The 13,064-nt window shown below is 35.6% G+C and overlaps 1 long non-coding RNA gene across 1 annotated transcript; it reads left to right on the top strand.

The window, feature by feature from the left end:
* The first annotated feature begins 1,573 nt into the window (after positions 1-1,573).
* Positions 1,574-4,523, top strand: LOC128992114 (uncharacterized). The gene is made up of 2 exons (XR_008490693.1): positions 1,574-1,688; positions 2,946-4,523. It is a non-coding gene; the product is annotated as an uncharacterized LOC128992114 (long non-coding RNA).
* The last annotated feature ends 8,541 nt before the right edge of the window (positions 4,524-13,064 follow it).

Below are 13,064 nucleotides of genomic sequence, written 5' to 3'. Positions count from 1 at the left end.
CGCACTCACTGTCTTGATGCTGCATTGCTGTGCTGGTCTACAAGACTCTCACGACACCCTCACATTACCAAACTGCAACTGAGTGAGTACAGTGGAGGTTGTTGTTAGTTGTAGTTCCTGCTAGACAAGAGTGAGGAGAAGCTGCACGCACTCACTGTCTTGATGCTGCATTGCTGTGCTGGTCTACAAGACTCTCACGACACCCTCACATTACCAAACTGCAACTGAGTGAGTACAGTGGAGGTTAATGTTAGTTGTAGTTCCTGCTAGACAAGAGTGAGGAGAAGCTGCACGCACTCACTGTCTTGATGCTGCATTGCTGTGCTGGTCTACAAGACTCTCACGACACCCTCACATTACCAAACTGCAACTGAGTGAGTACAGTGGAGGTTGTTGTTAGTTGTAGTTCCTGCTAGGCAAGAGTGAGGAGAAGCTGCACGCACTCACTGTCTTGATGCTGCATTGCTGTGCTGGTCTACAAGACTCTCACGACACCCTCACATTACCAAACTGCAACTGAGTGAGTACAGTGGAGGTTGTTGTTAGTTGTAGTTCCTGCTAGACAAGAGTGAGGAGAAGCTGCACGCACTCACTGTCTTGATGCTGCATTGCTGTGCTGGTCTACAAGACTCTCACGACACCCTCACATTACCAAACTGCAACTGAGTGAGTACAGTGGAGGTTGTTGTTAGTTGTAGTTCCTGCTAGACAAGAGTGAGGAGAAGCTGCACACACTCACTGTCTTGATGCTGCATTGCTGTGCTGGTCTACAAGACTCTCACGACACCCTCACATTACCAAACTGCAACTGAGTGAGTACAGTGGAGGTTAATGTTAGTTGTAGTTCCTGCTAGACAAGAGTGAGGAGAAGCTGCACGCACTCACTGTCTTGATGCTGCATTGCTGTGCTGGTCTACAAGACTCTCACGACACCCTCACATTACCAAACTGCAACTGAGTGAGTACAGTGGAGGTTAATGTTAGTTGTAGTTCCTGCTAGACAAGAGTGAGGAGAAGCTGCGCGCACTCACTGTCTTGATGCTGCATTGCTGTGCTGGTCTACAAGACTCTCACGACACCCTCACATTACCAAACTGCAACTGAGTGAGTACAGTGGAGGTTAATGTTAGTTGTAGTTCCTGCTAGACAAGAGTGAGGAGAAGCTGCACGCACTCACTGTCTTGATGCTGCATTGCTGTGCTGGTCTACAAGACTCTCACGACACCCTCACATTACCAAACTGCAACTGAGTGAGTACAGTGGAGGTTAATGTTAGTTGTAGTTCCTGCTAGACAAGAGTGAGGAGAAGCTGCACGCACTCACTGTCTTGATGCTGCATTGCTGTGCTGGTCTACAAGACTCTCACGACACCCTCACATTACCAAACTGCAACTGAGTGAGTACAGTGGAGGTTAATGTTAGTTGTAGTTCCTGCTAGACAAGAGTGAGGAGAAGCTGCACGCACTCACTGTCTTGATGCTGCATTGCTGTGCTGGTCTACAAGACTCTCACGACACTCTCACATTACCAAACTGCAACTGAGTGAGTACAGTGGAGGTTGTTGTTAGTTGTAGTTCCTGCTAGACAAGAGTGAGGAGAAGCTGCACGCACTCACTGTCTTGATGCTGCATTGCTGTGCTGGTCTACAAGACTCTCACGACACCCTCACATTACCAAACTGCAACTGAGTGAGTACAGTGGAGGTTGTTGTTAGTTGTAGTTCCTGCTAGGCAAGAGTGAGGAGAAGCTGCACGCACTCACTGTCTTGATGCTGCATTGCTGTGCTGGTCATAAGTTAAAAGAATTTGGAGATACTGATATCATCATAACAGTTCGAGATAGCTATGATTATGACGATTATGATTACTATCCTAAACAAAAAAACACTAGCTAAAATTATTCTAGCAATCACATTGGAAATACTAGGATTCCTTTAGTACTTAATATAGGCTTAATTATTGCTCTAGCAAGTTAGTCGGATAAGTGGATTGCTCTAGTACAGGGGCAGATGCTTAGACTGCTCCAGCAATTGGATTGGATGCTAAGAATGATGTAGCACTGGGCTCTGAGCTATAGACTGTTCTATTATTTGGTTCAAATGCTTAGATTGCTCTGGCACAGGTTAGTAACATCAAGGCTGTTTAGAGAAGTATTTATCATGGTCGGCTGACCGGGAGCGAATGAGAGGGGTGTAGGCACTTAACCGAGGCTGTAATCCTCTTAATCACGGTCGGTTGACCTGTCAGTTCTAGGTTGGTGTCGAACGCTTCCGCATCATACCGTGCATAGCCGAACTGTTCGCGGCAAATTGTTAGCTCTATCACCGTCGCTGTCAAAACGTATCTTTTGTAGGTTAAATTTTAATTAAATTTAATTTAACTATCCTAACCCAACCAAACTAACCAAACTTTCTGACAATGAAAAATTGAATGAAGGTTTCCTAATCGAAAAATAGTTCTGATCATCAAATTATAAATTCTAACAAAAGATGTACAGTTAAGAAGTAATCGCATTCTAAGCGAAATCTTTGACGAAAAGTTAACGCCTCCGGTGGGATTCAGAATTCTTGATTCCCCACCCCTCCTCCGGTGACCACTACCCTCAGGCCATAAATCAGGGGATTAGCCTAAACAAAGATCTGGTCCGTTGTCCGTCTCCCGAATGAGAGAGTCTTTCTGGGCATGCTTGCATTTAAGACCCTTGACCTTGCGTTCGCAGAGGTTCTGAAATGGCCAGTCATTGTAAAAGACCGCTAAACCAATAGGTCTCAAGTTCTATCATTTGTTTACTGTTTCAAGCCATTTTAGCACGTTTGGCAGAATCGGATGCAATTGCATTGTCAACAGTAGGTGTAAGTAAAAACTGAAGAAAAAAATCTGATAATATTTCTTAAAAACATTTTTGTGTTGGTCCTCTACTAATATCTGTTGTGTTTCTGTACACAGGATCTTTCTTCTGACTTCTTCGTCTCCGTCCTTGCGGATTCTTCTAGTCTCCAGTCTTTCTGTAATTTTAAGCCACTGAATCCATATCACTCTGCTTCAGGAAAACTTTAGTTACTACATTTTACCAAAATGACACTTTTAGTTGGTCACTACGTTTAAGAATATTATCTAGAATAACATTAGGGATTTTAGTCATTTAGACTTTTAATTTTACTTTATATTTTTATATGACCTTATATTTTTTTTTTCATTGAGTGATTTTTCTCAAATATTTTTGTACAAAAGTAAACACTTGTTTCAGTATCACTTGAGGTTGGATGGTTTTATATTGATTATTGAGTGCTTTTGTCTGTTAAATATCACAATATACTTTTAGTCTACTTATGCTTTTTACCTAGTCACTTGTTGAATTTTAATTTAGGAGGTGTAGCCTATGTTATTTACATGTTATCGTGCTTGTTTCCTTGAAAGTTTTACTTTTTGTGACTCCCTTTTTAGTATGGTTTTGGTGCTTTTATATTCTGTAAAGTTAAATTCATACTGCTAAGGTGAGAATTAAATAAGAAAACAAGAGATTAGTAAAATTGTATGCATTTTAAATAAAAGAAATCAATTTTAAAAAATCTTGAATTTATGTTTTTTTTCATATTAAAAACTTTATTGAAACAATCATCTTTCTTAACTGCAGTGTTAATTAATTGAATTGCCAAAATACCTAAAACAGTTTGAAACAAAAATGACAAAAGGGCCTGAGCATTTTACGTCAATTGGAGGATGGTTTGAGATTGGTTGTTTTTTCTACCCCAAAGCTGTAAGATACTTTTTGTAAATCCTAGTTTATGTGTGCCTTAAAGTACGTTAAGAGTTTGTTGGTTATATGTGATCGAGAAGCTATTACCCATAGTAGTTTGCCTAGTTGATTGAATTAAAATAGAAATTTAATACGAGGCTCAACTGTTGTTTTCTAATTGGAAATTAATTTGGTGTGTTGAGTTGAAATGGAATGCATTTACAATTTTTGGCCTAGATAGGGCTTTAACCGTGCTATGAACGAAATAGCATATGCCAGTGGTGTAAATTCTTGAAAGAATTCAAGAAAAGCAATTTATTACTTTGGTAAAGTGTTTAAAATTTGAACTGGTTTTTGGCGACAATCTTTGTCACTGTGGTATTTTTATTTGTAAATACAATATCAGATTCTATAGTTATAGAATTAAAAATGTGATTAATTGATATTTAATTTTTCATCGAAACACTGTTATCCTGAGAATGTGAAACCAAATGGATTTGTTTAGTATATTTCATGACATAGCATAATATATATGTCATAATATTGCATGATATTATAGCATTAGTTAAATAACTGATAACCAAAAATGTATCCAAAGGTTTTTTAAATATGTCCCTCCGAGATGTGAGCATTTAACGATATTTTACTGCCAAAACATAACCTCAGGTACTGTGTGACCTGAGTTAACTTTACATATTGAAAAAAAAGTATATATATATTGAAGAAAACCAGTGTGTTAATGAATATTGGCATATAAATAACAGTAAAACATTTGTTTTCTCCTTGAATTGTTACTAATTGTTCCTTTTATGTTTCCTAAGACTTGTAAGTTGGTAAATTGATTTTTTTTACAATATCTAACATTTTGCTCATGATTTGAAGTATTTATCCTTAGTTCCTAAAGGTACTGCTTTCAGTAATAACCATTCTGCAAAGTTTTAGTTCCTACAATTAGATTTTGTTTAGCTAGTTTGTGAAGTTTTTAGTGGTAAAAAAAGTATTTGTAAAACAATTTACTCCTTTTTAGGAAGAGTAGTAAGTTAGGAATGAATTTAGATTGATTTCTATGATTGTGTGGTATATGATATATTTCCTTCATTTTTGTTTTAACTGGAACACAAACTATTAATGAATTTTTACCCATTGTTTTTTTTAACCTACCTCTTAAGTTAATTTTGACTCACAACCCCAAATACATATGTCAATTAATTTGAATAATGGAATATATTTTTGGATAGCTTAAAACCACACAAAGTTCAGATCTTGCAAATACTTATTCCCATTAAATGTTTTGTTTATTATCCTTTTCCTTTTGACTTTAACAAGTAAAGTGGACTCATTCATTTATATCATACCATTAAACAGTTACTGTACATTTAAATCAGCTTCTTCCAAAGTAATGTGTAAATTAGAAATAGAAATAGATATGTTTTGTACATATACAGGCCTACTTGTTTGTCAACACTCAAGCATTGCTTTGTTATGTAGAATTGCGTCATAGGTATTTTGGAGATTATTGTAGAAACGCCATTTAGTGTAAACGCGGCTGTCCTTGCATTTGCATATCATTGTAAAATAATAAAGTTATTTGATTTTACATGTGTTCCTTATTACCATTATTAACACATAAAATAAAAACTAAAAGAACTTTTTGTAAAGGAATATAATTCAGTTAGCTTACTTACCTTTACTTCCAGGGATTCCAATGGAAGGTGGATATTTAGCCGCACCAACAAACGTCACTATCCGGTCCTCTCCATTTTCGTCCACTGCCTCAGCAATTCTCACTTGCTTCCATGACCTCTAACCAAGGTCTTCCTAGGGGATCTAACTATACACTTGTCATTTTTCAGTTGATTTATTTTCTCCAATTAGTTCAGTCTTGGGAAATTTTGCCCTTTGCAATTGATCTCAACTGTTTATATTTCCTATTTCCGTTATCCTTGTCGACAATTATTGTATATTAAATAATAAAATTCAACTCAAAATGGTATCAATTATTAGTTTACTCAATCCATTCTAATTGGTAAAAATAAACAATGAATTAATGAACACATGTTCATTATCATAACATAACTATACATCAAGTCCCCAATCGTCTCAGTAAAGGCTAATGATGATATGGAGGGAAAAGTGTCGCTCCTGTCCAGTACACTATTGCACTACAGTCAATTGGCAGCAGTTCACGCTCGCTGAGTAATCAAAAGAGATTGGCATAGGCATAAAATTGCAAGCGAGTTAAACATATTCACTCTCGCTTTGTCTCACAGTCGAAATGGAGGCAAACTTGGATGTAGAAGGCATAGCATGAACTTTTTGAGCATATGCTTACAACTATGTTTACACACGAGAAAAAAGTCGTCAAACCAAGGGCGGGAAGGAGATGGTGTGTGAAGGAAATTCATTGGAACAGAACAAGGTAAACAAAATAAACCTAATACTGTATTTACTACTAAAAAGTAAAAGCGAAATTGCCAGAGTACCGGAAGTGAAATAATATAAAAAATCGTAAATGATGATTGCAAAGCTCTGATTGAAGTTTTAAATGGGCTCGGTTCGGAGCAGCACGATCAAAGTGCATGGGCATATAAAGGAGTTTAAATAATTAACTAGGCCTAAGACTTTTCATTATAAAATATATTGCTTATTAAACATAATTACTGACTAACATTATTTATCATTATAAAGTAATGGAAAAATGAAATTTAGTTTATTTTTTAGTTGTTAACTTGGCTTATGGACATAAGACGGCTGTTTATCAATGTAATAATAAAATAAATAAGATCATAATACTTAATAACTATTGAAAACTTGCATGATGTATAAATACAGTTCAGAGAAGTTTTGTAACACAATGTATAAAAACAGTTCAGAGAAGTTGTGTAATACAAAACAGCTGGTAGTAGCCTATAAATTATTGATTTTATTTTATAATCCACTTGCTAGGGGGGTTCCTGTGTGCATTTTATGTATAGAAAAACACCCTAAGGGATCATGTAGGTACTATATGGGTTATCATTTTTCACGTGGGTGCCAGCTTGGCAGAGTGGGCATAACCTCAGAATCCGCCATTTTAAAAATGGCGGCGGCATTTATTACATGAAACTCATTAGGAGCTTATATCTCGAAAACGGTAATATATAGCGAGTTACTTTTATAACAATAAATGTAGCTTACACAATAAGGAAAAACTTTTGTATTTACAAAAATGCCCTAAATATAACTATTTAGGAGTAGTTGAGCAATTTATGTTAATTTGATCTATACATTTTTACTCTGTTTGACAAAAAATTCTAATATCTTTAAAAAAATAAAAAACTGTTTTTTAAATTTGGCACATAGCACTAATTGCTCTTTACATCTAACGTCTAAATACCCCTGTCGCAGCAAACCTGCAGAATCAGCAAACATTTACCTGGCTGCATTTCTACTAAAATATTAAAATTGATCGATTGATTTCCTATTTAAATGACATTGATTTGTAATTAGTACTTACGTTTGCTGCTTCAGGGAAGGTATTTAGGTGTTTTTTATATATTTTTATTGAAATGTTGATAGCTTAGTATGAATGAAACAACATTTTTGAAATTTGACTATAATATATCCATAAACAAGCAAACTAAAACAGTTTATTTATTCTCCATAAGAATAACATGGGAATTTTAAACTTAAATTTTTTTTTTTATTATTTCCGTAACTTTTGGGCATACAACGCTTCAATATACAAAGTTATTTATTTTTTGAGCTCTACAAAATGGTTTCGTTCATTATAAAATGTCGTGTTTTTAGGGTCGAAAATCGTAAAAATCCATTTTTACCCCATTAAACTCCCCATAAACCCCCGTTCCCATAGTCCGATCGTGCTGGTATAATAGTCCGAATTCGTCTGAAAACGAAGGTTTACACGTTTGTGATAAATTTCATCAAAATTGGATCATTTTTGCTCGAGTTATCAAATTAAGTCGTAGTTCTGTCTTCGGATACAGATGTCGTAGTGTTGGCTTTACACTTTATGAATGGATTCACTTCGGAAGGTTTGCAGGATTTGTGGATGCGACTTGGTACAGCCAGAACTTCATGATATGTACTAGTTCACATTATAGCAAACAGGCTTGGAAGTAACCTTTGCTCAGTTCTCTCAGCACTCCATATTTTAACGGGCTGTGACTTTGCCAGCAAATTTGGAACAAAGCGTGCTACCCTAAAATGTAATCCAAGTACAGTACTTTGCTAATGGACTTTGGAAAAGATGAGGAGGAAGAGATAGAATAAAGTTTGAAAAACACAGTGAAGTATCTAGTTCACATTAAAAAAAAGGATACTCAGTGTGAAACTATGATTGATCTAAGACACTGGATATACTTACACTGTCACTGTACAAAGAATATCCTTAGGTCGCAAAAGATTTTCTGTCTGGTAGAGCTACTATACAGCATATCTTACGTGCTTTTTATTGTAGCCTACTCCAAATCCATTGCATGGAAGAACACGTTTTTCAACTCGATCCTTTGAGTTTTGGACACAGTGATGGTGGTTACTCTTTGCCGCAATGCTCACAAGTATATTGTGAACAGTTTAATTTTTCTGATGACTATAAAAGGGAACAGATATAATTCCTCTTAACCCAAAAGGCTTATAATTTAGATCCAATAACTGCGCTCAAATTTTATGATCCACAAAACTAGTTCAATATCAATACAATCAGTCCAAAGCAGCCTACCACCAAGGACAATGTCAAGGTACTGGTTGTGTTAACGCGACGTCAATGCTTGGCCGATGCACCAACTTTGCCGCCGGTCCCGTTCCCGCTCCATCGCCGTTTTAATAATAAATGTTATGAATTATAATAATAATTTCTATTACATCCGTAGATTTATTATTATTTGTAATAATAAAAATTCAGTATATAGAAAGGTTTATATTTATTTTTATATTTGTATGCGTCATTTAATAACAAAAAAATAATTTAAAAATATGTTATATTATTTTAATAGCTTATATATCTGCCAGAAGCTTCTCGAATGCTTTTTGCAGGTTTTTTACCCTAAATGCGAAGAAATAATTTTTGCTATGTGCCAAATTACAAAATAACAGCTTTTTTTATAATTATTTGATTTTTTTGGCAACAGAGATAAAATGTATAGGTTAAATACTATGAATATGACAATTTTAATATTTTAGTAGAAATGCAGCCAGGTAAATGTTTGCTTAGTCTGCAGGTTTGCTTCGGTGGGGGTATTTTGACCTTAAATATAAAGAGAAATAAGTTCTATGTGCAAAATTAAAAAGGAACAGTTTTTTAAAGATATTAGAATTTTTTTGTCAAACAAAGTAAAAATTTATAGGTTGAATTAACATAAATTGCTCAACTACTCCTAAATAGTTATATTTAGGGCATTTTTGTAAATACAAAAGTTTTTCCTTATTGTCTAAGCAACATTTATTGTTATAAAAGTAACTCGCTATATATTACCGTTTTCGAGATATAAGCTCCTAATGAGTTTCATGTAATAAATGCCGCCGCCATTTTTAAAATGGCGGATTCTGAGGTTATGCCCACTCTGCCAAGCTGGCACCCACGTGAAAAATGATAACCCACATAGTACCTACATGATCCCTTAGGGTGTTTTTCTATACATAAAATGCACACAGGAACCCCCCTAGCAAGTGGATTATTAACACAGTTTTACACATTGTACAAGCTTCAAAACATGTATGAACCCTAAACATTGTACAAGCTTCAAAACATGTATGAACCCTAATTAATGTATACAAAATTAGTAAACTAGGAACATGACACAACTTTTATTGTAAGACAAGTCTCTATAACAATCCACAGCTTTTATTGGTTTTGTTTTGTTGAAATGTCATTTCAAATGTTTACTGGTTACACTGTATGTGGTGGCTCATGACCTGGCACATGTGTTGATGAGGATCCTGAAGATGAAGGATGAGAATTTACTGCCGAGGAGATTGTTTCAGGAGGCGTACTTCTAAGATGTCTTGGAATAAACATGCCATGAATGTCGTACATTAATAAGTCGCGTTCATCAGCTGCCAATTTTCTTAACTTTTTGGCTATCATCTGACCAAATAAGTCACATTCATCAGGTTCGTGAACACGCTTGTTCGAAACAATGTTATTTAACATGTGTAAAGCTTGCAACGTTTGATTTTCTGTTTGCTGGAGTTCCGGTGGGGTTTTTCGCTGCTGGATCGTCTGCTGCGACTGTGACTGTGGTACAGCAGAAGATGTTAGGTATGATTCAAACTCAAACAGTGGACAGGGTGTCGCAGACGGTGGACGTGATGTTGACGGGGCTAAAGCAGGTGATAAAGGACCTGAATGTGGTGTTTGCTGCGAGGCGTCTTGTTCAAGGGAATCAACCGTCTCTTCAGCCACCAAAACTTCTACCATATTTCCAATGTGCTGGGCCTAAAAATTCACATAACTGGTAAAAAAGTATTTAATGTGATAATAATCTATACACAGTGTGTAAATTAAGTATTGAAACAAATCTGTATTTTTAAAACTGAAATAGGCTAGATAGAAATATTCTGTTTGTGGCATTGATTTTTAACAAAGGTTCCGCAATTTTTTACATCAAAAAATCTTTTCACCTTTTTAACAGGGCAGGGGGTAGGGGGTGACTTATTTTTTTCAAATAGCAACCCCTATTTAGTGACCCCTCATTTTGAAGGGCTTGCGCCCTTCTCTTCCAGTTGTGACTTACTACGCAGAATTAACTGTAGCCTACATGTTGTGTAAATAGTAATACCTCAATAAGTGGGATTTGAGAAGGGTTCAGTACAAATGCTTTCCTCAATCTTACCGTATCCAGAACAGACTTGTGTTTATTCTTCTCCATTGTAAATCGCAAAGCCTCAAAGGCATACCAAGATCCAGTATAATGACCACCATCAGCATCTAAAAATGAATTTATTGATTTAGTTTTATATGTTACTAATATTACTGTGATTAAGAAGCTATCTAGCTACTGTAAGAAGATAGCTTACTTAAAAGGGTCTCAAATTGACAACCACAAGGCACTAGACCAAAGTTGCGATGGAGAGAACAAGTAGGCCTACAGAGGGATCTACACCGAATGGGTGCCTCCCTGAACTCAGCGGCAGACCCGCAGCAGTGGGGACAACTTGTTGACGAGGCCAAAAGAAACCTAGGTCAAGGAGGTAAGGTAAGCAATATTACTGTGATTGTGTTGGGATAGGGTCTAAGGTTCATTGATCCCAGGGACTCAGGAAAAATATGAGTAGAACACAACATTTTGTAACAGTTACTGAAACGACAAGTATACAAAAATTAATAGTATTTTGTTAGCCATATAATGGTCTCAAAGTTATCTGAACTGAAAAAATAGATGCAGACTGGGTCGGGAAACCTTAGATAAAATTATTATACAGGGTGTCCCTGAACAACCTCTGTACCCCTTTTGTGGGATTGCTCGCTAGTATCAAGACAAACAGATTTTACAATAACCATGGGTCTCCCATCTGCTTATATGTGTTTTTTACAAATTTCTTTTTAGCTTCTTTAATGCTTCAACATAGAATCTTTAAATTTGGGACATACACATGTATAATTGTGTTGCAATGTAACTTACAAACAATTTTTTTTTCTTTAACAATTTTAAAGTTGTATTTAAAATTTTAAATTATTAATATCCCAAAACAAAACATTTTATATCGAAAAACACAAAGAATATACAATTTTTTTAAATTTAAAGACAAATCTAATGACATCTTAATCAACAAAATCGGTTGAAAAACAACAAAGTTATGACACTTTTAGCGAATTTCCCATATAGGGAATAAGCTATTACCGTATTACTCATGGTAAGACCTGGACCCGGGACCGATTTTTTTTTTCGTTTTGAGGTCCCTAGAGGCCAAAAATAGCATCCGTTCAAATTCATATATATATATATTTATATATATATTTATACTGTATATATATTTATACTGTATATATATATTTATACTGTATATATATTTATATATATATATATGTGTGTGTCCGTTAGCGCGATAACTTGAGCAAAAATGATCCGATTTTGATGAAATTTGGTACAAACGTATAAACCTATGTTTATTCGAACGAGTTCGCGAACCAGCATGATCGGACCATGGGAACGGGGGTTTATGGGGGCTTTTATGGGGTAAAAATGGGTTTTTCCCATTTTTGACCCAAAAAACTTAAATTTTTGCAATTTCTTTCCAAACTATTTTGTAGAGCTTAAAAAAACAAATAATTTAGTATATTGAAGCGTTATAATGCGCCTAATGGTTACGGAGAAAATTCAAAAAAATTGAAAATTTAAAATTCCCATGTTATTCTTATGGAGGATAAGTAAACTGTTGTAGTTTGCTTATTTATTACCATATTTTGCCCAAATTTGGAAAATGTTTTTATTTCTTACTAACTATTAACATTTTACATAAAAAAAACACTTTAACCCTCCCTGTTGCAGCAAACCTAAGTATGTGTTAAACTGATTCGATTTAAATAGGGAATAAATGTGATATTTTTAAGGAGACATTCTAGTGTAAATCCAATCAGGCAAATGGAAATTCGCTTAGTCTGCAGGTTTGCTGCGGCGGGGGTATTTGTACCCATAATGGCCAGTGCCCAATATAGTTGTTTTATTAATAACAACTATATGGCATAAAGTGTGTCATGTGGACTTTGTCACAGCACAAATTTTAAGTTCACATGTGCATGCTAATCAGCTGTTACTAGTCCATTTAATTTTACTAATAAATCAGCTGATAAATAGCATTGCTTGAACAATGACAAGTAAATAATCGTACCTATTGCTCTTGTTTATACTTTTAATCAAAGAAATCTTGTTCAACACAGGTTGATTACTTATTATTTAATTTACACGACTTTATTAGTGAAATACTGTTGTACAACTGTGTGTTTCAATTAAGCTAAACCAGAAACCTACCACCTACCATGTTATAATTTAAATCATAAAGTTGCATCATGTTTTTACAATGACCCTGTATTTATAAAATGAAATATAGTGAAATGGCTTGTCTCTATTATTTTACAAAAGGACTCCACTGAGTTCTAAGTAGGCCTAGTGACACACGTAGTACAGTACCGTATACCAGGACCGTATACTATCTGTTGGAACTTGAAACCATAGTCTGTGTATGTGTCTATGCTCTCTGCTCGCGGTTCGCAGCTGGCTATGGAGCGGAGCCGTAGGTGGTGAGGGGGGGGGGTGCATATTACTGATACCAGTAGGAGGGGGGTCTGAACCGCGCGCACAGACTATGAATCCAACAGTTGGTGATGGTAT

This window comes from Macrosteles quadrilineatus, unplaced genomic scaffold (assembly GCF_028750875.1).
Source record: "Macrosteles quadrilineatus isolate MER2022 unplaced genomic scaffold, UCM_ALF_1.0 Scaffold_4__1_contigs__length_99947679, whole genome shotgun sequence".
Lineage (NCBI taxonomy): Eukaryota > Metazoa > Arthropoda > Insecta > Hemiptera > Cicadellidae > Macrosteles > Macrosteles quadrilineatus.
The sequence above is the reverse complement of the archived record's forward strand: the minus strand, read 5'-3'. Positions and strand labels throughout refer to the sequence as shown.